Genomic DNA, 25,843 nt, shown 5'->3' with positions numbered 1-25,843 from the left:
TTGCAGAGGTTAGAGATGGGTGGGGAGAGATAAAGTGAAGTCATATTGTTCTTGGGCCACCCATTCTTCACAAAGTGTGCTGCTCAGCAAAGCAAAGCAATAAATGCTCAGGGGATGTAGAGTCAAGGGGCAACCTGAATCCATGGTGTGGATGAGGAATACTTTAACATAGGAAGTGAGTGTGTTTTTTGTTTGATAGAACACATACCTTTACAGAAGTGACTCGAGTATCACTTCAAAATGGCAAGGAAGGCAAGGGGGACCTCAGGAGGCAGAGAAGAGGTCCCTCTTTCCTTGTTTAAACAGAGCAGCTCTGCTTCTACCAGTTTTACATAATCAATTTCTATTTACAATTCCATTTTCTGAGAAGACTTTTTTAATGTGAAAATGACTGGGTTATGAAATAGATAGGCATGAGATGCATGGCCAAGGACATATGTACAGATGGGTTAGTTGGATGTTGAGCAGAATTACCATGTTTGGGAACAATGAGATGATGGGATGGGCTAAAGTGGTGTGAGTATTGGGGGGCTAAATGGGTGTGTGTGGGAGGGATGGAAGTCAGTTGAGAAAGGGTTGAATAGATGACTTCAGAATTTGATTTGAAAACTTATGCCACTAAAGGGTTTTGATCAAAAGATGTCAAAAATAGTGTTTAAGAAAGATCACTCTAGCTGTGCACGGCATTTGTGTGTGTCTGTATGTGTGCACACACAGGTCCAGGTGGTGACTCAATCTGTAATCTCCCCACTCATGCAGATGTTGATGGTAAAACTCAGGAAATGACCTTGGTAGTTCACCTTTCTCTTGAGCATAGTCCTTGCCAAGGTGAATCCCCAAAGCTGCCTGGTTCTTGGATAATGTCCTTCAGAACAGGATCTCTCACATTCCAGAGCTCAACTCTGCCTGAGACAAGGGCTCATTCTCTTTGCCGGAGTAGTATCCCCCATCCCCCAACTCCACCCCTTAGAAAGAGAGCTACCTCATAAAAACAGGAAATATTTTCAGGCTATCAGCAAAATGAGCTGCTTAAAGTAGTCTCCATGCTGCCAAATGTTCAGCAAAGCCTTGACAGTGTTTAGGAGAAACCTCGCTGAATCCCTCAAGTAATGAGTTGAAAACTACAGGATGCTGCAAGTTTCGCCACAGGGAGTCTTCTGACACTTTTTAGCAGATGGCAATGTATACACTTCTTTTATATACAATGCTTCTCTAAATTAAAGATGATTTTTCAAAAACAATTCTCAGAGAGAGCGAGAGAAGCAAAAACTCACACATACTCAGCTGTAGACGGCCTCCTATTTACATAAGCTGTGAGGAAATTAAAAGTCATGTAACAATGGTATGCTCCTTAGAAGTCCTATGAATGTTAAATCCTAAGAAAAATTAAGTTTAGTTTTCACATAGCACTAGTGTGAGAAGTCTATGAAAACTGGAGATCTGGTAAGTTAGTAGCTTTAACAATTAGTGCAAAGGCTCAAAATACAGCCTAGTATGTTGAGTACCCAAGAGCTGAATGACTACTAATTTTTATAATGGCTAATTCTGTCAACCACTGGTTGTTTCATACAAAATGTTGACGCTTTTAAAAATAGCTCTGTTACAGAACAGACCAGGGTTCAGGGGGACAATCATACTATTACTGAAAGGATCCCCTACCAGGTTCATTATGTCCGCTGGCAGATAGGAAAGACATCTCTCAATGCTAGAGATTTGTGAAAAGGAAAGGAAATGTTTATTTAACACTATACAGGCTTAAAGTAGTGATCTAATGTTTTCATTAAAACATCAAAGTCCTTTTGGATACCCACAGACGTCCACAGTGCTTCTTTCTCTCCCTGCCCTAATTTGGGATACCATATCTCAGGAAAAGAAGCAAACATCATGTTTCAGGCTGCTGGTGCAGTTAGCTGTGATGCCATCCAGGCAGGATCTCTAATTAATCCAAAGCCATGTGGCACCTTCTCATGGCCCACTGGCAAGAGTTCTTTCACCCTTCTTCCAGGCAAAGTCTCTCCTGCTTCCCAGGCCATGTGGCCAAAGGGAGTACCCCAAAGCCGTGGGGTCCTTTTCTACCAAAGCTGCAGGGTCCCCACTCTGGCCAAAACTGCATGGTCCTCCTCGGCAAAGCTGCGGGAAGGGGAAGGGTCTCCACTCAGCGGTTCTGTGCTAAAGCCGCATGGTGATTCTCTCTCACAGAGCTGCGGGAGTCCCCACTCTGCCAGAAGTATGTGTCTCTCCCCCTGCACTGGAACAGCCCATGGTCCTCTCCCCTGCCCAAGCTGCAAGTGGCTCTCTCCCCAGTGGCTGCCAAGTCTGGGTTTAAATCCTCTCACCAATCCTCCTCTTCAGCCCCATTTTCCACTCCTCCCACAATCAGCTACACTAGCCAGCACTCCTGTATCCTTCTAGCTTTCCTGGGCTGCCATTGTGAGTCTGGGCAGGTGTGGTCCCATGGCGTGGAGCCAATCTTGTCCAAGCTCTCACACAGGCGCTGTCACCTGGGGGACCTGCCCCCAGTTACATCTTGGTGAGGGCAGTCTCTTTCCATCCCCCTGGCTCAGAGTATGACCACAGCTATTTAACATATCTATGAAACTAGTTAAAGGTTATAGATATGTTAAATGACCACTCCAGAGGTTAGCTGCAAGGCTGTGGCTTAACAAAACAGCTCTCAATGGCCCTGCTCCATGTGTCCCTTCCCCAACTCATACCTGAGGAGGGAAGGGGTGAGGACATCTTATATGTCTTTCTAATATTTCCTAGACACCTTGAGTTCTGGGCCCCACTCCCAATCTCTTTTGGGGGCCCCCCTCTTGGCTTCACCCTGTTGCAGTTTCACTGAGTCAACCCGATTAACTGGCAATTTGCCTTTCACAGACTCAGTGTGGCCTTTTCTATTAAGATTCTGTCTTATTTTAAATTTTTTTTGAGATTTCACAGTTCAACAAAGAAATATATGTCATTGTCCCCTGGAAGTTATTCAGTCCCATCACTTGGTCCCTGGGGTTCTTTGGTCCCTCACTGACATTTTGAAATATGGTGCCTCTTTTCCATCTGCGTCACCGGGATAATCTGAGGAGATCATGGCTCTCAAGGGCCAAACGTAAATTGTCGGCATAAAATCTCCAATATGCATCTATTTAACAACATGTAACTAGTGCAAAGCACTGACCTAGAACCTTTGGGAAAGACAAAGGTGCAGGACACCTGATTCCCAGTCTAGATGAATTAAGAGTTGAGCGGGGGGTGCCCTCTGTGGACATAGAGCTACATATAGAATTTAGAAAGAAAGCGGTAGGTACTTTGATATAATAGCAATATCCAGCATTTATTGCAATTCTGTATAGACCAGTCACTTGACTATGTACTTTAAACATATTATCTGATTTGATCAGTTCAACAACATCATGAAATCAATATTATTTTCCTTCTTTTACAGAGGAAGAAACCGGGAATTTTCCAGGTGTCACGCAGCTGGAGTAGTCAGAGGTAAAACTAAAACTTAAGTCAGATCTTTATGTCTTAGAAGGCTCTGCCCATAATCATCATGCATTTTTCCAATGTCGCTTTAGAAGTGTACCTGCTACCAGTATTGGGGACCAGCAAATACTTCAGACTTGAGAGAAGATGGGAGATTAAAAAGGGGCATTGGTCTGGGTTCGGCAATATTGGTACTGGGAGTAGAAGGGAAGGGAAATCTAGAGTGAAAGCAAACGCGTAGGGTCAGGAATTTTTATGGCCTCGTATGGAAAATCAGGATAAAAGTATCTCTGGAGGAATGCCTGATTCATCTGATGGCAGCACCCTAAACTACGAGGCAATCACCCACCATACAAAACCTCTCAGTTGCTCAGTATGTGTGTGTACTCTGGATGGTTAATACATTTGCCTAGCGAACTGAAATAGGAGAGTCCACTTCACTGGCCTGTGGTCCAGAATACTCCACCATCAATGCATATGCAAGGTAGTTATAATTGCCCAGGGAATGAAGTCAAGTAAAGCCCACTAAAGAAAGAAGCAGCAAAGTTTAAACGTTAGCCTTTCTTTGGACTCATCAGCACATCAAATGTGTGTTTTACATTAGTCTGCTGTGGCATCAAGTTTTGCCCTCATGTGTGTGACTCAGTATTTTATTTTCCTTGGCATAGCTTGCCATTATAATTAGGGTATGTTATTTCATACCTTGTTGTCAATGTAAAAATATTCTTTTCAAATGTAGAAGTGGTTAAAAGAATGGACAGCTGGTAGCTTTTTCATCTAATACATCTTCAAAATGCAGAGTGAACTTGCTTTGGAAAAATCAAATTGGACTTTAAAACGAGTTCTCTGGTTAAGGCTTATCAGCTCTAACCCTCTGGTTTTTCTTTCTTCATGTACCTTCAGAGTTTTCCCCAGGAAAATTGTATTGTCATACAGGTCAGAACCAGAGACGGTATGATTCTGTTTCTCATAAAGGTAAGGAGCCAATTTATGAAAAGAAAACAGTTGATCTTCTACTCTGGGAATATCACAGGGCATAGATGGACTTTTGCAAGGAATTACAATTTTTAAATATACTCAGGCTTTTATTTTCAAAGCAGGTGACTGGGGCTTCCTTTGCCTGGTTTTGCTCCAGATGCCTCTTCTCAGCCAGTGCCTCCGAAAAGCCATGAGTTTGGGAGCTCTCTCCCTGTGCTGGAGGACTCCACGAACATGGTTGCACTCTGCTTTGCACTCTGGTACATGTAAATGTGAAATCATTCTGTCCCTGAGTTTGGCACTCTATGCCATCTTTAATTTAACCTAATAGAAAACAATTATTTTCCCTTTTATGTAAAAAAAAAAGCCAAACAAAAGATGTGACTGTAATACAGAGAGCATGGTAGGGTCTCCCACTGTCCTCTCATGATGAAGCTACTGTGGATGCTGGGAAGATCTCTCAGCTAAAGGTGCATCTAAAGCAGCACCTGATATCCAGGTGTGCAAATGATGCAGCATGCCCTATATTGTGATGCTGAAGCAATTGGATCTGCAAGGTTATTTTGAGAGTCAAGGCAATCAAAAGGAAAACCAATTGGTTAGGTGGATTCATAGGTGTCTTCTTTCTGGAGAATCCTAAATAGAATCATTTTTGGTATATAGAGAGGCATTGGGCATGATCACAGAAAAATCGATGGAAGCTGAGAGCATCCATTAAAGAATGGTCCAGACAACACAGAGATACCTTGCTTCCCATCTAGCACAAGTTCACCCTTGGCATTACGTGAAGAGAGCCTCTGCCTGTCATAGAAAAATTGGTTTTCTCATTCCTCCTCAACAATTTTTTAACACAGAAGATGAATTACAAGAGAGCAAGATAATGTCTGCTTGAGGTTTTTTTATGAGGGGGTGAATAGCCAGATGGTTGAATTAGGGGCAATTAGTAGGAGACAGAAGAATCTAATTGAGTTCTATTGCATGTGGTAAAAAATTCAAGAATGTGTGTTTGACTGGAAAGGGTTAGGGACTAGTTTCAAAACACCCAATTAAAATACAACTTTTGTGCGAGTTGAATCATAGGGTGAGAAGTTGGATCCATGCTTTGGACTCCATTGCAGAAAACCTGGATAATACAACCTTCACCTCTCAGCCTGTTACCTGGGGCAAGTGTTTCTGAGGGAGCCAATGAGAACTTGAGTTTTAGACCATATCTGAGAGATTTGGGACTGAGCTTGCTTTGCAGAGAAAGAAGACAGAAAGGTCTATCCCATATGTCCAAAGGAAAGACATATTTAGCCTCATGTTCAACTTTGAATGCAAAGTCATTTCATTAGTGTAGTTTAACCTTTTCATAAGCCTTTCAATGATAAATTTCATTAATGCATTGGAAATGTCAGCTATTAAGAATAGTCTGTGACTGTGAGAGGTACTAAAAAAAGGTGGGTTAGATTACAATCCCCTGCCACCTCCTCTAGCTCAGCACAAATGAGTGGATAACAGTAAATGTCCTCATTCCACTGTGTTCAGCCTGAGCCTTAGGGCAAGCCAGGGTTTGCAGCCATTTACTACAATAATAGCAAGACAATTTAGCGGTAATGGATAAGTAGGGAGCAAATTAAGCCCTTTGCTGAGATACAGAAATGAAGCCAGAAAATATTTAGCCTCATGTTAGGCTTCAAATTCATAGTCAATTCATTAGTGTAATTTAGTCCTTGCGTAAGCCTTTGAGTGATAAATTCTACTAATACATTTGAAATGCCAGCTGTAAGAATAACTCATTGAATGTTGAGTAAAATTAAAAGATGGGCAAGAATAAATCCTTCATTTTCATCTCATATAAGAAGATTTATGAAGGCCTTTGAGAAGAAGCATCTGTCTGCTAGTTGTAAATTGAGAGTATTAAGTGAAAACATTGGAATATTTTGGTTACATTAGCAAGAGGAATGTATTAACTCAAATGCTTTGGAGATCTTTCCTTTGGGGGCTGAAGATTACCCTTGATGAAGAACATGTGAACTTTTACAATTCCTCTCTTGTTTGGGAACAAAGGCCACAACACAAACAATATTAAGTGGCTGGTGTTCTGGGGAGTGGTTTCTAAGAAACATACTTATATGTGGGATATTTGTAACTTTTTTTCGTATAAGTAGGGTTTTCTTAGTGGACTTAGAACAGGGATGGGGAATAGAACCAAATAGGATTTGGCTTGCTTAATAAAATAAAAAATAAAAAAATCAGTCCACTTTACCAGTTAGTTTAGTTTCTCTGTCTGGTGTCTTTTTTTTCTCACATTTTTTATTGCTGCTCAAGTACAGTTGTCTCCATTTTCTTCCCACCACTCCCTCCAACCCCAGCTTAGATACCTTCATAGTAAAATATAAATTGTTCATTTAAAAACAAAAAGGAAGGAAAAGGAGTAAAATTTCTTAAACTATCACATACAAGGTGATTTATATAAATTAGCTCAGTTTCTCTCTAACAAATTTATGAAACATTTATTCTCAATTTATGAAAGAGGAAACCACAGTTTCAAAGGAATAAAGCAACTTCCCCAAGGACAGCAGCTAATCAGTGGTAAAACTGGAATGGAAACCAGGCAAACTTCGGTCCATTGAATCAGACTCACGCAGAGGTTTGTTGGCAGGCATGAGCCTGGGGTATCCAAAACTGAGTCATGGTAACAGGCTGCGTCTGGAGTGATCAACCTGTCTCTCCTCCTTTGGTCCTTTTCTCCTTGTCAAGGTGCTAGTTTTGGCCATAGCTGTGTTTTTAATTCTTCCTGTTCAGTATTGCCATTTCTGGCTGGAAATCTTTGGACTGATTCCTGTCTACTCTCAAGTCTGCTTTAGGTTTGCAGAAAAGATACGAATATGCTGCCCCACCTCACCCTTAGGCCCAGACAAGTGGACCTTGATTTGTTGGTTCAGGCCTTAGAAGGCACTATTTTGGCCTTTCTTTAGTATTTTCCCTAAATCTTGGAATCCCTAGATTTAGCCACTAAAAATATAAAATACCCAGTTAAGTTTTAATTTCAGATAAACAACGAGTAATCTTTTAGTGTAACTATATGTGATATAATTATACCAAAGTATTGTTCATTAAATAATATTTAAATTTATTCGATTATTTTTTTAAATTCTAATTTATCTGGGTGTCCTGTATCTTTTCTGGAAGCTCTATACCCCATGAGCTCAAAGTTATGAGGTTATGTAATAACCTTTATCTGAGTTATGTAACAAAGAAATAAACTTATGCAAAGAAATCTTGAGCTTTTGGCTTGATATCCTAGGAGGTGATCTCTAGGAAGAGTGTGGTTGTTTATCTGGGCTCCTTGAATCACATTGCACAGTCTAGTAATGTGATTTATGAAGAGGAATTTGGGCCATATTTTTATATGAACTACCTCCAAATAGGATGGAGACTAAAGATAACAGCTCAGTCTCTGGATGAACTTGAGGGTAAGCTCAGGCACGTAGGGAGTCAGTCTTCATTTTGACTGAACCTCAGTAAAAGCACTGGATACCAAGACTTAGAGGAGCTTCCCTGGTTGTTAATACTCTGCATATTATCACACATTGGTGGTGAAAGGAGTGAATACTGTCCATGACTCCCCTGGGAGAGGGCAATAGGAAATTTTTCATCTGGAGCCCTCCTGGACTGTGCCCCATACCTCTTTCCCCTTGGCTGATTTTAATATGTATCCTTTCCTTGTAATAAACCAAAACCATGAGTATAATAGCTTTCAGTGATTTCTGTGAGTCCTTCTAAATTATTAAAACTGAGGATGGTCTCGGAACCCCATGAACTATAGTCGATGTAAGAAATGAAGTCAGTCTTTTGGGCTGTTCTCTAAATTCTCGGGTAAAGGAGGTATGCCTACCTAACTCCTCTTCTAGAGTCTAGAGCCTAATCTATGCTCCACGTACTGGGATTCTGGAATTCCCTGCCCAGAGGGGGGCCCTGAGCATGCTTCCAGAGCCTGTGTGAGCCTCTTTCCTAGATCTAGTCAAGGGTGGACCGTGGCACTATTGTGGCACATGTAACCTAGCCAGTTGCTAAATGATGACTATCGGGGTCAAGTGGAGACAGTTTTATGTGCAGTTCTATGTGCCCAGACACATATATGTAAAGATTATTTCTTTAAAGCAGAGAGCTGGACTGAGATAAGGAAGAACCGGAGGGGCTTCCATTTCTACTTTCACCTTCGGCCTAGGAAGTTTTAGGGGCTGAGGTGGGCCTCTTCCTGCCCCACCTTGCCCTGTCATGCAGTTTAAGGCTTGTTTCCACCTTCAGCTTCTTTCCTCCAAGTTGGCATCCCAACAGCTGGAGACTTTCCCACGCTGTATGGCTCAGGCAGGATCATGAATCTCAGAATATACTCTTCCTTGAGCAAATAATAACTCCAATATTATTTCTAGCCCCTGACTTGGGATATCAACTTATCCACATGGAATGTCCTGGATTTTAAGAACCAACCATCATGAAATCTACCTCTGAATTAATAACACCTTTTGGTAGCAGGGAAAATATATCTTGCCAAAGTTAATGCATTTATTAATTATAAGCTTCATTTTATTTTTAGAACACTTAAAATATTAAAGAAAAAATAAAAACAATTTACCCGTTTGGTGTGGCTCAGTGGATTGCGTACTGGCCTGTGAACCAAAATGTCACAGGTCCAATTCCTGGCCAGGGAACATGCCAGGGTTGCAGGCCAGGTCCTCAACTGGGGGCGTGGGAGAGGCAACCAATCAATGTATCTCTCCTGCATCAATGTCTCTCTCCCTCCCCATCTCTCTAAATTAAATAAATAAAATCTTAAAAAAAACAAAAGCAATTTAAAGTTGAGGAAATATGGTATACATACTATTATCATACCTCCATGTCCCTTTAGTTTCAAAAGCTTTCTGTACCTTTTATCTTATTTGATCCTTATGATGATTCTTGCAATGGTGGCCAGAGTGTCATGACATGTGCATCTTAACATGTTGGCACTAGGAATCCTTCTCTTTTTCTCTCTCCTGCATGTAGTTACTAAGACCCACCTGTGGCCTGAGAAATCCCACCACCCACATTGTCTGGACCTGCACTTCTCTCCATCATTGTTTCTGTGTTTGTCAGGGAAGGTGACATTGGTGGGGTCTACCCAATGATTGGGATAGGTTGGGTCTGGGGCCAGGAGAAAGGAAGGAAGAGCTAGCTCACTGTGACCACAGAGAGAGAGATGGGATCCCATGTCTTCTTCTAAATGACTTCCTGAGTGAAAATCAGCAAGCTGGAAAGGAAGAGCCAAGAGTCTCTGCCATGCCGGAAGAAGAGGACAAGTCTTGGCCTGGGAAAGAATGGGTGTTGTGCGGCTCTGGACAAGCCACTTTACTCTCTGACCCTCAGCAGTGGCCTTATCTGTGGGGCAGAACTAAGGATACCTACATTGTGGTGTGGCTGGACTATTAAATGAGGCAATGCTTTGCCCACTCTGTGACAGACAAACTTGGTACTTTTACCTGTTATAATAAATTTGAGCGTGGTTCCTAGCATAGTAGACACTCAATAAGATAATAGCAGCTCTAATTATGATTATTGCCAACTCTTCCTCGAAGGCAGCTCTAAGGCAGAATCATTCTCAGTGCCACTGAGAGAAGAGAAAATGCAAAGAGGAATGAGGGAGAGGCAATGTAGAGACAGAGCATTTCAGCATAAATGGAGCCAGGCTTCTTTCTAGGGAAAAGAGGCGAAGTGGCAGACATTTCTGGCTGTGCCTGGCACAGGTAGAGTTGAAACCTAGGCCATGTGCAAAGCCAGCTCCATTTATAAAGCTTCGATTAGAAAAGATGGTGCTGAGAAGGGACTTGTTGAGATTGTCGTGTCTCCTGTTTTCCCTTGTGGTAGGGATAGGAGCTCTCACAAAGCCATGGAAGGTGACTCAGAGACTGAGGGAAGGGAGAAGCAGGCCCTGCCTGTGGTATGAGAGGGGAGGTTATGATTTGAAATTATAAACAGTGGGGACAAACGAGAGGTCAGCAGGACAACTTCCTGGAAGCCAGTAAAAAGGACAGGAGTGTCCTAGAAGCTGCTCTTGCCTGAGGAAGGTCTCGTGAGATGGACTTGGGCTAGAGGCTCCTAATATTCTCAAGAGTTGCTAAACCAAAAAATCAGAACAAGAGTGATGAAGAGACTAGGATGAGTAGGGGGAATCTGGAGAGTCCTGCTGCCATCAACACTCCTCCTGCCCTGGGATGAGAAATGACACAAACATCCCAAATAGAATCTGAATTATTTCTCCCCAACCACCAGTGACAAGCCATACTGATTGGATTCTAAGCATTTCCCATGAAGGACTCCTGGGAATTTGACCACTATTTGAATACTCTTTCTGGGGGAGAAACATTTTTTACTCCTCCATTTTCTCATTTCCACACTGATTAAGAAATAAATTTCTGAATTGGTAGTAACAGAATAGTTACCAGGATATAAAGTACAGCATAGAGAAAACATTCTGCTAACTATGTATGGTGTCAGATGGTTACAAGATTTATTGGGATGATAACCCAGTGGGTTATATGAGTGTCTAAACACTGGTTGTACAACTAATAATATAAATATATAATATTTATATTATATATAATATATATAATACATTAAAATAATATAATATTAGATAAAAATAATAGAAATTTCCCTGGCTGCTGTAGCTCAGTGGATTGAGCACGGGCCTGCGAACCACATGATCGCGGTTCGATTCCCAGTCAGGGTACATGCCTGGGTTGCAGGCCAAATTCCCGGCAGGGGACTCACAAAAGGCAACCATACATTGATGTTTCTCTCCTTCTCTCCTTCCCTTCCCCTCTAAAGATAAATAAATCAAATCTTTAAAAAAAGAATAGAAATGAATTTCTGGAAGGCACACCTTGCCCAGAAAGGTGAGGGATAACGCTGCCCACCTAAGTAGGAAAAGATGACTGGCATCTGCTGGTTTCTTTCAGGTACAAAACCAATTGAGTCCTTGGAACCAGATCAAAGAGGGCCCCGCATGAACACTGTGCAGGGACGCAGTTGACCTGGAACACGCAGCGTCCCTGGGATACTCCCGGGACTTGCAGTTGGACAAACTGTGAAGCACATCTGCCCCTGTTTCACCCCCGAGTCTCCCTTACTCATGTCCCCGCCCATGAAAGCCCCTCTCTTCCCTGAACCCAGGGAAACTGGGAGTATCCAGCCTGTTTCCAGGAAAGACCCACCCTTTCTAGAAAGCCACAGGGATTTTTCTCAGCTCTAAACTCCCACAGGAAACCGGAGTCTACACTCTAGGGGCTAATTTACTTTATTCTTCTATGAACATGTATTAACATTTCATGTAACTAAATGTTGTTTTTCAAACGATATTATCAGCTTTTTTTTAAGGACGAGAACTTTCTCATGCTTCTGTGCCTCACAGAGCACTTTTCAATGCTGAGATTCAGAACTGTCCTTACAGCTGCATGGTTTGCTCCCATGGTGACAGGGAGCAGTGACTGTCCCCTGGTTCATCTTCAATGCCAGCCACTGCCATCATCACTGTCCACAACCCTACTGTCACCACGCTGAATCAATCACTGATGCAGCTAGAAATTTGGTACAGCAGTTCAGAGCTTATTAAGCGTTTCCCCATGAAATATTTTATTTTATTTTTACAATCACCCTTAAAGTATATATTTGTTATCCCATTTCATAGATGATAAAGTGGAGGATTAAAAGGATCAGGTGACTTTCCCACTGGCAGAGTTCCAAGTCAAATTCTTTTGGGTGCTTCATAAATACACATCTCCAGGTATCTGTGAGGCATGAAACAATAGGATTATTTTCAAGCAAACACTTAAAAGCGCTGTTCTAATGATATAATAAACCTCTCCAAATTTCGGTGGTATAAAACACATCCATTTTATTATGTTCCCAAATCTATCAGTTAGGAATTTTACAGACCACAGCAGAAATGCCTCGTCTGAGCCCTGATGCCTGGGCCTCTCCTGGGTGGACTCCATGCCTGAGGCCATATGTCTTGGGCCTTTTCCACGTGGCATGTCCTGGGACTGGGGTGTCTAAGGCGATTCTTTCACTAGCGTGTGTCTGGCAGCCAGGCGAGGATGGCTAGCACAGCTGCCAGTGGTCTTTCTCTCTCCCTCCCTGTGTGGTCTGTCCATGCTGGGCTTTGTCAGAACTCGGAGTTTTGAGGGTAGTCAAATTTCTTACATCGCATCTGCCTTCCCCTGCAGCTGGTGGTCTAAGCCACCCACAGGGAGCTGTATGACATGTCATGTCCTGGACTCAGAAGTCATAGAGTCACTTCTATCACATTCCATTGGTTACACATGGCTGGACTAGCAGACATAGACATTGACTAGCCAAAGGTGTGAATCCAGGTGATATGGTTCATCAAGGAGATTTTTGAAAATTAGGTAAACACTTATTTTAACTGAGATCCTATTGGAAACCATATACTTCCAGGCAGTCCTTTTGTCTTTGCTCAAAATCTTCCCGGGAAAGAATGAAGCATGCTTAAAAAAAGACATTCTAGGGAACTGTTTAAGTCAGAACGTCTGTTGTTTAGACCTGCAATTGCCCCTTTTCATCAATAGGCGGTAGGCTTGAACAAATAAGAAAAAAAAACATTGAAATTGGTCTTGAAGACCGTAGAAATTGCAGAAGAGACTGAGTCATGCAGCAAAAGGCAGCATGGGCTTCCTTCCAAGTGGCTGAATTCTCTTTCTTTTAAAAATAAATTATCTTTATATTAAGTTATGAAAGCAACACAGTAAAAATAAACAATTTGAGTTTCTTTTCTTCAAAGTTTGTGTTTGACATTTTTAAAGTACACTATGGTATCTAGTATAGTCCATTTTTTCTCAAATTAAAATAAGGTTTGAAGAAGTCATTGGAATCCTAGTAGAAATGATTTTCATCTTGCTACAACCAGTATCTATTGAGCAGTTAGTTGATATTACAGTGCCAGGTGTCAGATATATCAGAAAGCAAGTCAGACACAGCCTCTGCCCTCACAGTACTTATAATCTAGTGAAGAGAATGAAATAAGCAATTAAACTACAATATCACACATTCTATAACTGGACATGTACAGGGAGATGTCAGAATACAGAGAAGAGACCTGTAGCCCAGGCTCAGTTGGTGTTAGGGATATATGTGTGTGTGTGTATGTATGTGTATATATATATATATATATATATATATATATATATATATATATATATAATGCACATCAGAGAGAGAATCTTTTTTTAGTCCTTACTTTAAAAATCATGGTATAGATACATGACATAGAACATAGCATTTTAAGCAATTTTTAAGTATACAATTAAATGGCATTGAGTATATTCACAATGTTGTGCAACTTCACCACTCTGCATTTCCAGAACTTTTTCATTGTCCCAAACAGAAACTTTGTGTTCATTGAATAATAACTCCCATTCCTCCCTCCACCCAGTTCCTGGTCATTTCCGTTCTACTTCCTGTCTCCACAAATTTCCCATTCTAGGGACCTCATATAAGCAGGATCATACAACCTTTGCCCTTTATGTCAGTCTTATTTCACTTAGCAGAGTAGATGTAACATGCATCAGAATTTCCTTTCTGACTGAATAATATTCCTCTGTGTGTGTATCATATTTTGTTTATTCATTTTTCCATTCATCTGTTAATAGATATGAACGCTTAGGTTGTTGCCACATTTTGGCTATTGTGAATAATAGTGCTACGAGCCGAGGTATGGCTGTCTATTTGAGTCCTTGCTTATAGTTCCTCTGAGTTTATAGCTAGAAATGGAATCGTTGGATCAAGCTTTTGAAGGACTTGTCTGTCACACTATTTTTCACTATGGCAATATCATTTTGCATCCCCACCAGCAATTCACAAGGGTTACAATTTTTCTCACCCTGGCCAACTCTTGTTCATTTCATTTTTATTGATAACTGCCATGCTAAAGAATTCGACGTGTTATCTCGTTATGCTTTTGGTTTGCAAGTCCCCAGTGGCCGGGGCTCGTGAACGTGCTATCATGTGTTTATCGGCCACTTATGTATCTTTGGTGGAGAAATGTTTTTTCAAGTCCTCTGCACATTTTTGAATTGGGTTATTTGTTTTTATAGTTCTTTATATATTCTGATATCTCTTATCATTAGAAAAATTTGCAGCTCTATTTTAAGAGATCACTTATGGAGCTGATCTTGCCCATGACATCTTGACCAGGTGAAGTGCCTTACTTCCAAAGGTAAACTCAAAATTTTTAGACTTTTGAAACTGGCTCAAAAATGGCTTTCACAATTTTGAAAAAACAATGTATTCAAATGACACTTTTTGTTTGAGTTCATTGATACTTTTTTTTAAAAAGCAAACATGAGCCACTATAACTGTGTGGCATTACATTCTCAGCAGCATTCATTGTATTTAACTTGATATTAATTACTTTGTAAGTGTAGCCCTTTACCCCATTCATGGTAAACCTAAAGACTGCCTTTAAACATACTATTGACTTTTAAAATTGGTCAATTTTGACTTTTCATTCCATTATTGTTTGATTCTCTTTGATTATATTTCTGTAAATGAGTGAAGATGACTTTATTCTGTCCCTACCACACTCTCTGGATGGAGCCAAATTATTCTTAACCTTTTTAAAATGAATTATAAAGTCAGACATTTCCATAATTCACTCCCCTTGAAAATGTCTTCCAAAGATCTTTAGCAGAATCTTATAAGTGTAGACTTCCAAAAAAAAAAAAAGAAAGAAAGAAAAAAACCTAGGGAATTTGATCAAGAAATTTTTCTTCACTTTGCATTTAATAAGGTATCTTTCAAGCTGTTGTTCAAAGACAAAAAAGAAATGATAAGAGAAGTCACACGTCCTGGAAACACCCTTCTTAACTTCTTAGGGGGCCATGTTCCACTGAAGAGAAGACAAAGATCTAAAGCTACCTTCATTCACTGGAGCGCCGAACCAGGCCAGGTGACACAAAAAGCAAGGTGAGGGATACATTTCTAAAGATTTGCTATGAGGTCAAAAAAAGAATATGAAGCTTTTGGTTAAAGAACATAGGCTCTTTTGCATGGTGTGGGATTGTATGGAAACTGATTACAATATAGAATTTTCTAATACTTTTCTCTATTTTGAACAATGCTGCAAGGTCTGACTCTTGGGGGATATGAGTAAGAAAAATGCATAGTTGCCCCGAAATGTATCTTCCCTCAGCGGGGCCCCAGGGTGCTGGGTAATAAACAGCTCCTCACTTGCATGCCAGCTGCATTGGCTCAGGGCTCCTCCAAGAGGTTCACCCACCACATGTTAGTCAGCAGGTTCCTATGAGGAAAACCTTCTCTTTGCCTCACTGAAAGATATTTCAGCTTTATAAAACACACCAGATTCCTTATTCTTGGTAGGACATTTGATTAACCCCCACTGATCTGCCAAGCAAAGCAGCCAATAAAATATTTTGTATTGTTGTTGTGGCCCTAGGATATCCACCCAGGATATCCACTTCTTGGTATTCGGAACAATTTAATCCTGGTTTCACTTTAAATGATCGGAGTAGAGAGATCATAGCATTAAATCTCTTCAGGCCACCCAGCAGCGCGGTTCGACCATCTATGTGGTGTAAATGGGGAGAATTAGAGGCAAGGGGTGGATTGGGGAGCAGAGTGATCACAGAGGGCCGCGTGTGCACATCACCTGGGACTGTTCCAGAGAGGATGCCAAGGAAGCATCACTCCTGTGATCCCGAGGCTACAGCACCTCTCAGCATGCTCCCTGTGAGGTGTCTTTCCTGATTAAGAAAGCTTCATTTGAATATGGTTCACATCACGGACTGGCTTCCAAAGCAAACATTGGGAAACATGCACGCAGGTGTAGATGCTGACCTTAAATTTCATTTTACCCGACCTTTGAGCAACTGCTCAGTGTAATACCTCCTTTCTATTGTTGAGAAAATATAGACCTCTACAACTTTTAGCAATAATCTGCAACCTTTAAGCACCTAGTTGGGCCAAATTTTGAAATAAGCTTTTCTCTCCCTAATCATCCACTTTGTTTTTTTTCCCCCCAAATTCACATACAGTAGAAATTTATTAACTCTCCCTCTGGGCTAGGAGATTTTCTAAGTTATCCCAGTTAATATAGGCAATTACTTTGTGAACTGGCTATTACCAGCCCTTTTATAGCACCTAATGCAGTTACTGGCACGTAATAGGTTCTCAATAAGCAGTTGGTAAAAAGAAAATCTAAGTGGATATAATGAATGAGATTACCAACGGGCTTAGCTGGTGTTAAGTGACTTGATCATAATCACAGGACTCGTGAGCTGGAGAGCTGGTACATAGGAGTGGGAGCACTGCAGACTTGACTTAAACCAGTTTTCCTGTTCAAAAATCCTAAATTATTTTGGTGTATATTAGTGGCTTCCAACCATTATAAATAGGTAGGATGAATCTCACAGACTGTATTTATTGATGAAGATGGAATTCTGCCATACTTTCCCAGTTACTTAGCAAATAAGTACAAGAGAAGCCATACAACCATTTCTTGGAAGCATTTTGTAATCCCCACACCTAATCCTGTTTGATGTTCTGACTAACAGCCTGCTTGTGCAATGCAACCCCAAGTCAAGTGTAGCAAATATTCTGACAGCAGGGTAAGTAACCCAGTTGGATCAAGGAAGAGAATCCTCGTCCATGTGTGGGGGAGTACAAGACTGTAGCAGTTTCTGAGCCTGGACCTGCCTCCAAAGAGTGAAGCCACTGTCTGCAGCTTCCTGTTCTTCATTCACGAAAGGGAACAGATGTTTGTATGGACCTCCGAGCCAATCCCTCCCGAACCATTTAGAATGTGGTAAATGCAGGACCCAGTTATTTCTGTAACAGCTACCTTTCTTTCCCCAGGTATATCTTTCTTCCAGGAACTACTAAAGTCCTTGAGCTGAAGCTACTTCTAGACATAGCCACTGCTGGAAAAAGCCCCAAGTAATAATGCTGGACTTTTGTCTAGGAGCCTCCAGGAATGTTCTCTCCTCTGGCACTACTACTGCAAAGTTACTATTCCTGGGACTAGGGCTCATCATCTAGTTTGTTATCCCTGCACTTCCCTAGAGGTTGGAGTGACCCAGGAGTGGAAGTAACTACCAGGGTCCCCAAGGTCTTCCTCACTTGACATACATCTCTAGAGAACTGGCCCTGCCAGAGAAACCATGAGGGCAAACCACTTCCTTCCTATTTTCTTCTGTTCAAGACTGAGGTGGTTTGTACTCACTGTGCTAGGAACGCTGTCTTCAAAGTGAGACCTAGCTCAGAGTTATGTGTCATCTTTTCTCAATTTAGTCCTCTAACCTTGAACCAATGGGAGGAGAACAGGCCGGCACTTTCTAATGAAACTCATGGTGCCCTATGTCTTCAGCACACGTTCATTCCAACTACTTTAAGTGCCTATCATCAGCCAGACACAGTGCACTAGCCAGGCCCTGTCCTCCATGCTGAGAAAGACCTTCACAATTCCTGTCCTCAAGAGGCTTACAGTCTGTAAGGATGTTTGATAAAAGTCAACAACAACAACAACAAAAATCAAATGCACTTGGTGTTGCAAAGAAAGAGAGGCAGGGTGTTAGGGATATAACCATACTCTAGTCCTTTAAGATCTTTAACTCCCCAAGAGTCAAAATTCGGGACCTAAAACTTCCTCAATCCATACCTGTACTTCTTCTCCCAGATGCCTAAGGAAGATATGCAAATGATTCCGGGATATATAACTGTGTTTCTTAATGACAGATGGTAGGTGTAATCTAGCATAGTGTTTAAGCCTATAATTGGGCTGGGTCTCTGAACTTTTTCAAACTAGTCCACGTGCAAATTAGATTTGTAAATAAAAACAGAAAAAGACAAAACACAGAGTGACATGACAGTACCAGGTGGTCAATATGTGATGTTTTATAAATTAATGATAAAAGAATAGTATGAAGACATGACCATGAGGCCAGTTTTGTTATTATCTCTATACTCCACTTTTTTTTCCAAAATTGAATCTGCATATAAACTATACAATATCTATTTAACTGAAATGTCAGTTCTCTATGCTTTGTCCTCCAAAGTCCATGGTAATAAAATACCTGAAGATAAAAAAAGAATAATGGAAAAATTGGGGCTTTGGAGTTGAAAAAATTCTAGCTTTGCTGTTTAGTGTCTATGTGTCTCTGTGTATTTTCGAGCCTCTGCAATGGAAACAAAAAGAAACTACTGGAGCTATACTAGCAGCCTGCTGACTAGCAGTGCCTGTTCTTTGCTACCAGATCATCATCATCCAGTGTGTTCTTGTAAGCTACTACTTTCTGGTAAGGCCGCTTTTCATTTCTCCACAGAAAAAATAACTTGAGTGTAAGCGTATTTGAAGACTTCTGAGCACATGAGAACTGGTATCTGCCAAGCTGTCCATTGCCATGAAGTAGAGCAGGAAACATAACTTACTGGAGGCCACGACTGCCAACCCACTCATGAGTTACCCAACTTTTTATGCAGACAAATGCCTTGACAGATCAGTCATTAAATATAAAATATACTGTGGCATATAAATCTTTGTTTCCCCTTGCCCACTCCTGGGCTGAGCTGGCTCATGAGATGGGTTAGGAAAATCAAAGCCCGGAAAAGGGAATGTGCAGAACAAAAGTGAATTGGGTGATTTGTGAGTTTAAGAGTAGGATAAAGCAGAGGAATCGGTGTGGCAATCTGGAAATGAATGGAAGACCACAGGTGCTTGGAAATCTGAGGAAAGCTGTGAAGGTCTTCTTCAGCGTGAAGTCCCAGGGCCTAGCTAGTGCACTGTGCCTGGCTGATGGTAGGCACTGAAAGTGGTTGGAATGAATGTGTGCTTAAGACACAGGGCACCATGTGTTTCATTGGAAAGTGCCATCATGTTCTCCTCCTGTGGGTTCAGAGTGTTCTCAAGTCTGGAGAAGTCACCACTCTCAGTTACCAGCTGCAAAGTTCACGTAGTGATGTTTTAAGAGTGATTTGGGGGGATTGGTGTCCACAGTAATCATCCTCTTTCTGTTCCAAGTAACCAAAACTAAATTAAAACAAGCTCAAATGGGAGGGGGACACTTTACGGTTCATGTAACTAAAAACTTCAAGACTGGATCTAGATGTCCAAACTATGACATCAAGCATCCGTCTTCCTCCATTTTTTGCCTCTTCTTTTTCCTCTGAGTTGGTCAGTGAGGTATCCTAAGGTAGCTAGTAATAGTTCCAGGATTATTTTCCTGCCATTTAGACACACCAGCAGAGACTTACTTCTTCCTGATCTCTCTGGATTATTTCAGTTAGTTTTCTCACATTTCAACTAATCTTTTTGTCCAGACCCAGGTCTAGTACCCATCCCTGGGGCCAAGAGTGGGCTCACTTTCAACTGAAGCACATGGCCTAAAAGGAAGCAGTGACTGAAGGAAGAGAGATATTCTATCAATATGGGGGCTATTAAGAAGGCAAAAATGAGAATTGTTTGCCTCAGAGGTATTATTTACCTTTAGCCATATGACTAAAGGGAAGCAAACTGGGGCAATTAAATTTCTCCATGATATATGTTTGTTTTCTATTTGAAAGCCTAGATGAAAATTTTAGGATATCACTCTTTCCCTTCTTCCCCACCTCCCTTTCCTCTCCTCTTATCCCTTCCTTCCTTCCTTCCTTCCTTCCTTCCTTCCTTCCTTCCTTCCTTCCTTCCTTCCTTCCTTCTCTCTCTCCCTCCCTCCCTTCCTCCCTCCCTTCCTTCCTTCCTTCCTTCCTTCCTTCCTTCCTTCCTTCCTTCCTTCCTTCCTTCTCTCTCTCCCTTCCTTCCTTCCTTCCTTCCTTCCTTCCTTCCTTCTCTTCCTTCCTTCCTTCCTTCCTTCCTTCCTTCCTTCCTTCCTTCCTCCCTTCTTTCCACAGACAGTAACAACATGTACTATGTTCCACGCAGTGTTGAGTGATGGGGACAATAGATTAAAGATACAGTTCTGACCCTTAAGAGCTCTAAAATTTTCCCCAGGCCTGCATCAACTCTGAAGACGGTAGCGCTAGCCTGACATTCTTTGGTCTAAATAGGAGATGTTGATAGTGCTTAGGGAAATGTAGTCAGATGACTGCAAAGAGAATCTTGTATGTATGTTCTAGGCTTCAGGCTTCATAGGAATTTTTCAGCTTCCTTTGTGTGGAGAATCATTAGCCATAAAACCATAGCTTGCTCAACCCTAACACCTTAGACTCTAGTGCAAGTTTTGAATCACAGGGTAACTGAAAAGAGTTTCTTCCATATACAAGCTAGTAATAGCCAATATTGCCAATTGGTTGCTATGGACAAAATGTTCCTAAATGTACCCTGTATAAACAGTACAAGGAAAGCTTTCCTGGAGTTACTTAGATAATCAAAATGCCCCATGACATTTGTTATACAAAGCCAAAGAAACATGATAAAAAGCATTCATTAGATATATAAGCAATGCTGTGCCGTGGTAACTGAGGCAGACCTGTGAGCTGCAGGCATAAGCACAACGCTGTTAGGAAACACTGTCTCTTCTCTGTGTTAGTCTTAAAGAGTTCTCATGAAGGAGACGTGAATTCCTGACTCCATTTTAATTTTACTTCATTACTCATGCTGAGATATTTAGTGGCTAATGGTGTCATCAGCTTGCGTTTCTTCATTTGCATTTGTGCTGCATGTTATTAGAATAATATTTGATACTATCACCAGAGGTGGGGAGATGACCTGGTAGTATGAATGGACACCGTAAGATAAAATGGATCTTTTCTAGAGTCAAATGGATCTTGACTCTATAAGCCTTTGTTTTCTTTACTATAAAGTGAGAGGAGAATTCTAGCCACCGTTCTCCAATAGAACTTTCTGCGATGATGGAAGTGTCCTATGATTGTGCGGCCCGACATGTGGCTTACGACTAGCTAGCACGACCGAAAACTTTTCCTTTGAATTTTTAACTCACTTGATTTAAATCATTTTAAATTTTAATGGAAGTAGCCACAATGAACTGCAAAAGAAACAATCTCTGCCATCCCAGAGAACTCCCAAATTCTGGGGTTTTAGAACTAGCTCACATGTGAAGATTGTTAACTCTGGGTTTCTCTGTATAAAAGTCCTTTTAAGCATCAAAATCCATTTTGTGTTCTCAAACACTGAAGTTTCAATTCAGCTTTCTGATTCAGCTGAAAGATGAGTGCAGGCACATGTAAACAGAAAAGCTCCCAGGGGAACGAACATCTTCTCGATAGGGCTCTTGTCAGTTGAGCGTTCCAGCAGACTACCAGAATACATTGCCCTTGTGAACTATTCTTCTGCTACGGCAGGCAAAGGCACGCTAAAATACTGCTGGGAGGCCAGAGCCTCTCTCCAGATCTTTTCTGATCAGGCTGTCATTTCGGGCTTGTGAGCTGCACATACCTGCAATAAGACTGTGCCCACACCCAACAAGATGACATGGACATTTAGAAATTACTGGTTAACTGAAATGATAGTGATAGCCCAGCCATGTGCGGCAAGATTCCTAAAGCCAAGCAAGGTTAAAGAGAGAGATGGAATTACCACATTGCCTGACACTGACTCTATGCAGGTAAATACTTACGCTGGTTCAGTTTGAATGAGTAGTGCTCTGTTCTGAAGGGCAGAGGCTTTCCCCAATGTTGTCATGCTTTGAGCTGCTGGGTTCACATCAGGTAGAAGAGCAGAAGGAGCTGAATTATATGTTGAACACGGTTCATCATCTTCTGAGTAGCAGACCAGCATTCTCCAGCTCCACTGTATGCTTCAGTGTCCAACCAATGAGCCCACCTAGCTCAAGGTACAGAAAGCCACCTTGAAGGAACCATCTGTCACAAAGACTTGGTTAAGTCTACAAGTTGCCTGTTGTCGATCTTTTTATCCTTGCTCCCAAAGACTCAGACAGATAAGGTAGTATAGCCAAGGCAAAGACAGAAGTCTTCAGAATCAAAGTGCTGAATGATACTCATGCCCAAAGTTCCACACTGATGTAACTTGTCCTCTGAGGTCCAAGCATTGCAAAGGATCATAGGAAAAGCTTGCATTGTTAACTGCAGTGTTCTTATTTAATTCAAATGCCATAAATACCAGGGGCACAAATTTACTAAGTAGTATCAGATGGAATAAGTGTTGACCTCCAGTTTAGAAGTGGTGCTGAGACTTTTCCTGCTGTTGAATTAAAGGGATTCTGTCAGAAATGGCTCCTGATAAGGGGGGTCTTAATATCTGATCACCCAATGGTTCCCCTAAAAATCATTATATGCCCATTTTCCCATATCTGGTGGCAGCCAATCGGTTATCATCCATTCATTCAGCAAATATTTACAGAACCCTTTCTGCCTATCGGAAAGTACTGCAGAAACTATTTTGGTGGTGAATTAAACAAGCCTCTAGAGAGTTAATGTTTTGATGAAGAGAGTAGGGTAGCAGAAGACAAAGACAGGAAACAGGTAAATATTTAATACGTTGGGCAGTAGAAAGTACTGGAGAAAAATGCAGCTCAGAGAGGTTGATAAAGAATGAGAGGTTTAAGTTAGTCATGATTCACTCTGGTAAAACTTTGGGTAGACACCAGATAGAAGTGAGGGAGTGAGCCCTTTTATTAACTGAGGGAAAAGTATTCTCGGCGGAACAAATAGTCAGTGCAAAATCCCCAAGGCAGAGGGGTGCTTGTTGCTCTTAAAGAACTGAGATGAGACCATGTAGCTGGAGAGGTGTGAGCAAGGAAGAAAGTGGAAAAAGATGAAATCAGAGGAGTACATGCATGTGTGTGTGTGTGTGTGTGTGTGTGTGTGTGTGTGTGTAAAGAATGTGTAGGGTCTTATAACCACTGTAAGGAATTTGGCTTTTACCCTGAATGAGATGGGAAGCACAGAAAGACCTTAAGCATGGACCTGTCACGATATGACTTACTTAAGTTTCACTCTGGCTACTCCGTGGAGCAGCGTCTGCCTGAGGATGAGAGTGAAGTAGGCAATCAGTGGAAGTGACACAGCATTCTCGGAGTCTGGTATGTTTTAAATGTGGAACTAACAGGATTTACCGTGAGGTATATGAGTAAGAAAGACCTGGCATTCGAGGACTGATTCTAAGGTGATCACAAAAGCTGTTCTTTACTGATCAATTCTGTACATTGTAACAGGAGGAATGATGGAAACTTGCTGGAACAAAATGCATGAGGCTTCCAACACCTACACCAGTAAGTGAGGAACACCCCCATCAGTTCAATCTTTGTGACTGAACAGCACAGTCTGGGAATCCAAAAGACTTCAATGGGAGGAGCCCATCAACCACTTATTTCTTCTTTGAGAACTTTACCCAGTATGAGTCCCTGTCTCTTCCTTTTATAGGGTTGTTGAAAGAATCAAATAAGGTAAATAAAGCATCAAGCATGGACTCACACAGTCATACTGAGTGCATGCAGTAAGCACTCGGCACAGCTGCATCTACAACAGCTCTTATTATTGTATATCGCACATTAAACAACCTATAAAACCTGGGCAATGAGCTCATTCTCTTTTACGTCAGTGCCATTTTGTGTTCATAAAAGGCTTAATTTCTCTCTCCTGTCTTTGACTCTCTGGAGACTTGGAGAGTGAGGGTGGTGGGAGTGGGAAGAGGTCCCCAATGGGACAAAAGATGATTCTGAGATGAAACTATTGGTTCCTTCCCTTCACATTAGTGCCGGTTCAGAATGGGAGCTCACTTCAGAGTCTATCATAAAGCAGCTTTATTAAAAAGAATAATAATAAAAAAAGGATCCAGGTTAATTCCAGCTATTGACCCTGTGGGCAGCACTTATACAGGCAAAAGGGAATGCTTTCCAATGCTGGTATTGATTTCCATGTATAAAACCCTCCTCCTAGAGTCCTCTCCTATTGCAGCCAGTGTAAAAGTAATCATTCTCTTTATGATCGCTCCTTCAAGTCCGACCCCAAGCCACTTGTAAAAGAAAGAGGAGAAAGCAGGGGAGGAGAGGCCTCGGTGAAAGGCACGTGAGGTATCTCTTTTTACGAGCAGTGCCCTGGGATAGCTCCAGACCCAAAAAACTAAGGCTCATAAAGACCAGTGAAGAAACAGTGCTAATGCAGCAGCAGCAAGAACTATGCGACAATTCTTGAGGGTGTGTCATGTGTGTCACGGGGAATGAGTTGTTCTGTAATTAAAGGTTGGAACAGAATCGATCATCTTACCTGTCTTAACTCCCCCACCCTTTTCTTTATCTCTCTCTCCATCTCCTTGCTGTCCCTCTCTCTGTTTCTGTATCTCTCTCTCACATACACATACACACAGTCCAACTTGTCCCACTTTTCTCTCCACCCTCACTCTGTCCCACATTCAAAGGCACCCTAGCTCTCATCTCCTAGTTTATTCCAATACCCTTCAGCCCCTCACATTCACCATCACTATTACCCCTGAGTCAGGGGATGTGCACTCTATTCCAACAGTAAGATACACGCTTGTGAGGACACACAGGTCCTGAAGGTAGGCTTATGGCTACATCTCGGGAATTCTTAGGTCCTGTATCCCCAGAGGATTGTGTAGTACTGTGCTGTGAATAGAGCAACCAATAGCCACATGGGGCTAGTCCAATATGAGATGTGTTTTAAGTGCAAAATATGTACTGTAATCTGAAGTCTTAGTACCAAAAAAAGAAAGTACCTTATTAGTATTTTTTACATTGATTACAACTTTAATCCATTACATTTTGAATATGTTATTAAACTTTATTCACATGCTGCTGGAAATTTTCCAGTTACACATGTGGCTGACATTACATTTCTGTTGCACGGAGCTTGTCTACACCAGTGACTCTCAAAGCATGGTCCCAGAGCCAGCAGCGTTTATATCACCTAGGAACTCATTAGAGATGCACATTTTTAGGTCTTACCCCAGACTTAGTGGGTCCACCTCTGGGGGCAGCCACCAGTGTTTTATCAAACCTTGCTGGTGATTATGATGAGAACCCCCAGTCTAGAATAGAGTGCATCCCAGAGGTGGAGTTTTCCCAGCTTGCCCTTGACCGAGACACCACGCCCTTGGACTGTACCCCTTGCTCCAGGATGCAGTGAACTGCAGGAAGGGGGCTGAGATGGATCCTGTGAAGTCTCAGATCCCCGGCCCCAGAGCTAGTCCTGCCCTTAGCCCTTTCCTCAGTGCCTGCCTGGCGTTGTTTTCCTGCTGCAAGATGTATTTATTCAAAGGGGTTCAATCATCTCACTAAACAAAATTGCTCACTTAGGCTGGCAAATATTGACTCAAGCTGCTACACTTTTTATGTATTTCAGCAACTTCCAATGTTCAAGGGCTCAGCAAGCAAACAAGAACAGGTACAGAAAG

The sequence above is a fragment of the Sturnira hondurensis genome, unplaced genomic scaffold (assembly GCF_014824575.4).
Source record: "Sturnira hondurensis isolate 20B ecotype Veracruz unplaced genomic scaffold, ASM1482457v3 Scaffold0022566, whole genome shotgun sequence".
NCBI classification, from domain to species: Eukaryota; Metazoa; Chordata; class Mammalia; order Chiroptera; family Phyllostomidae; genus Sturnira; species Sturnira hondurensis.
This window is presented reverse-complemented; position numbering follows the sequence as displayed.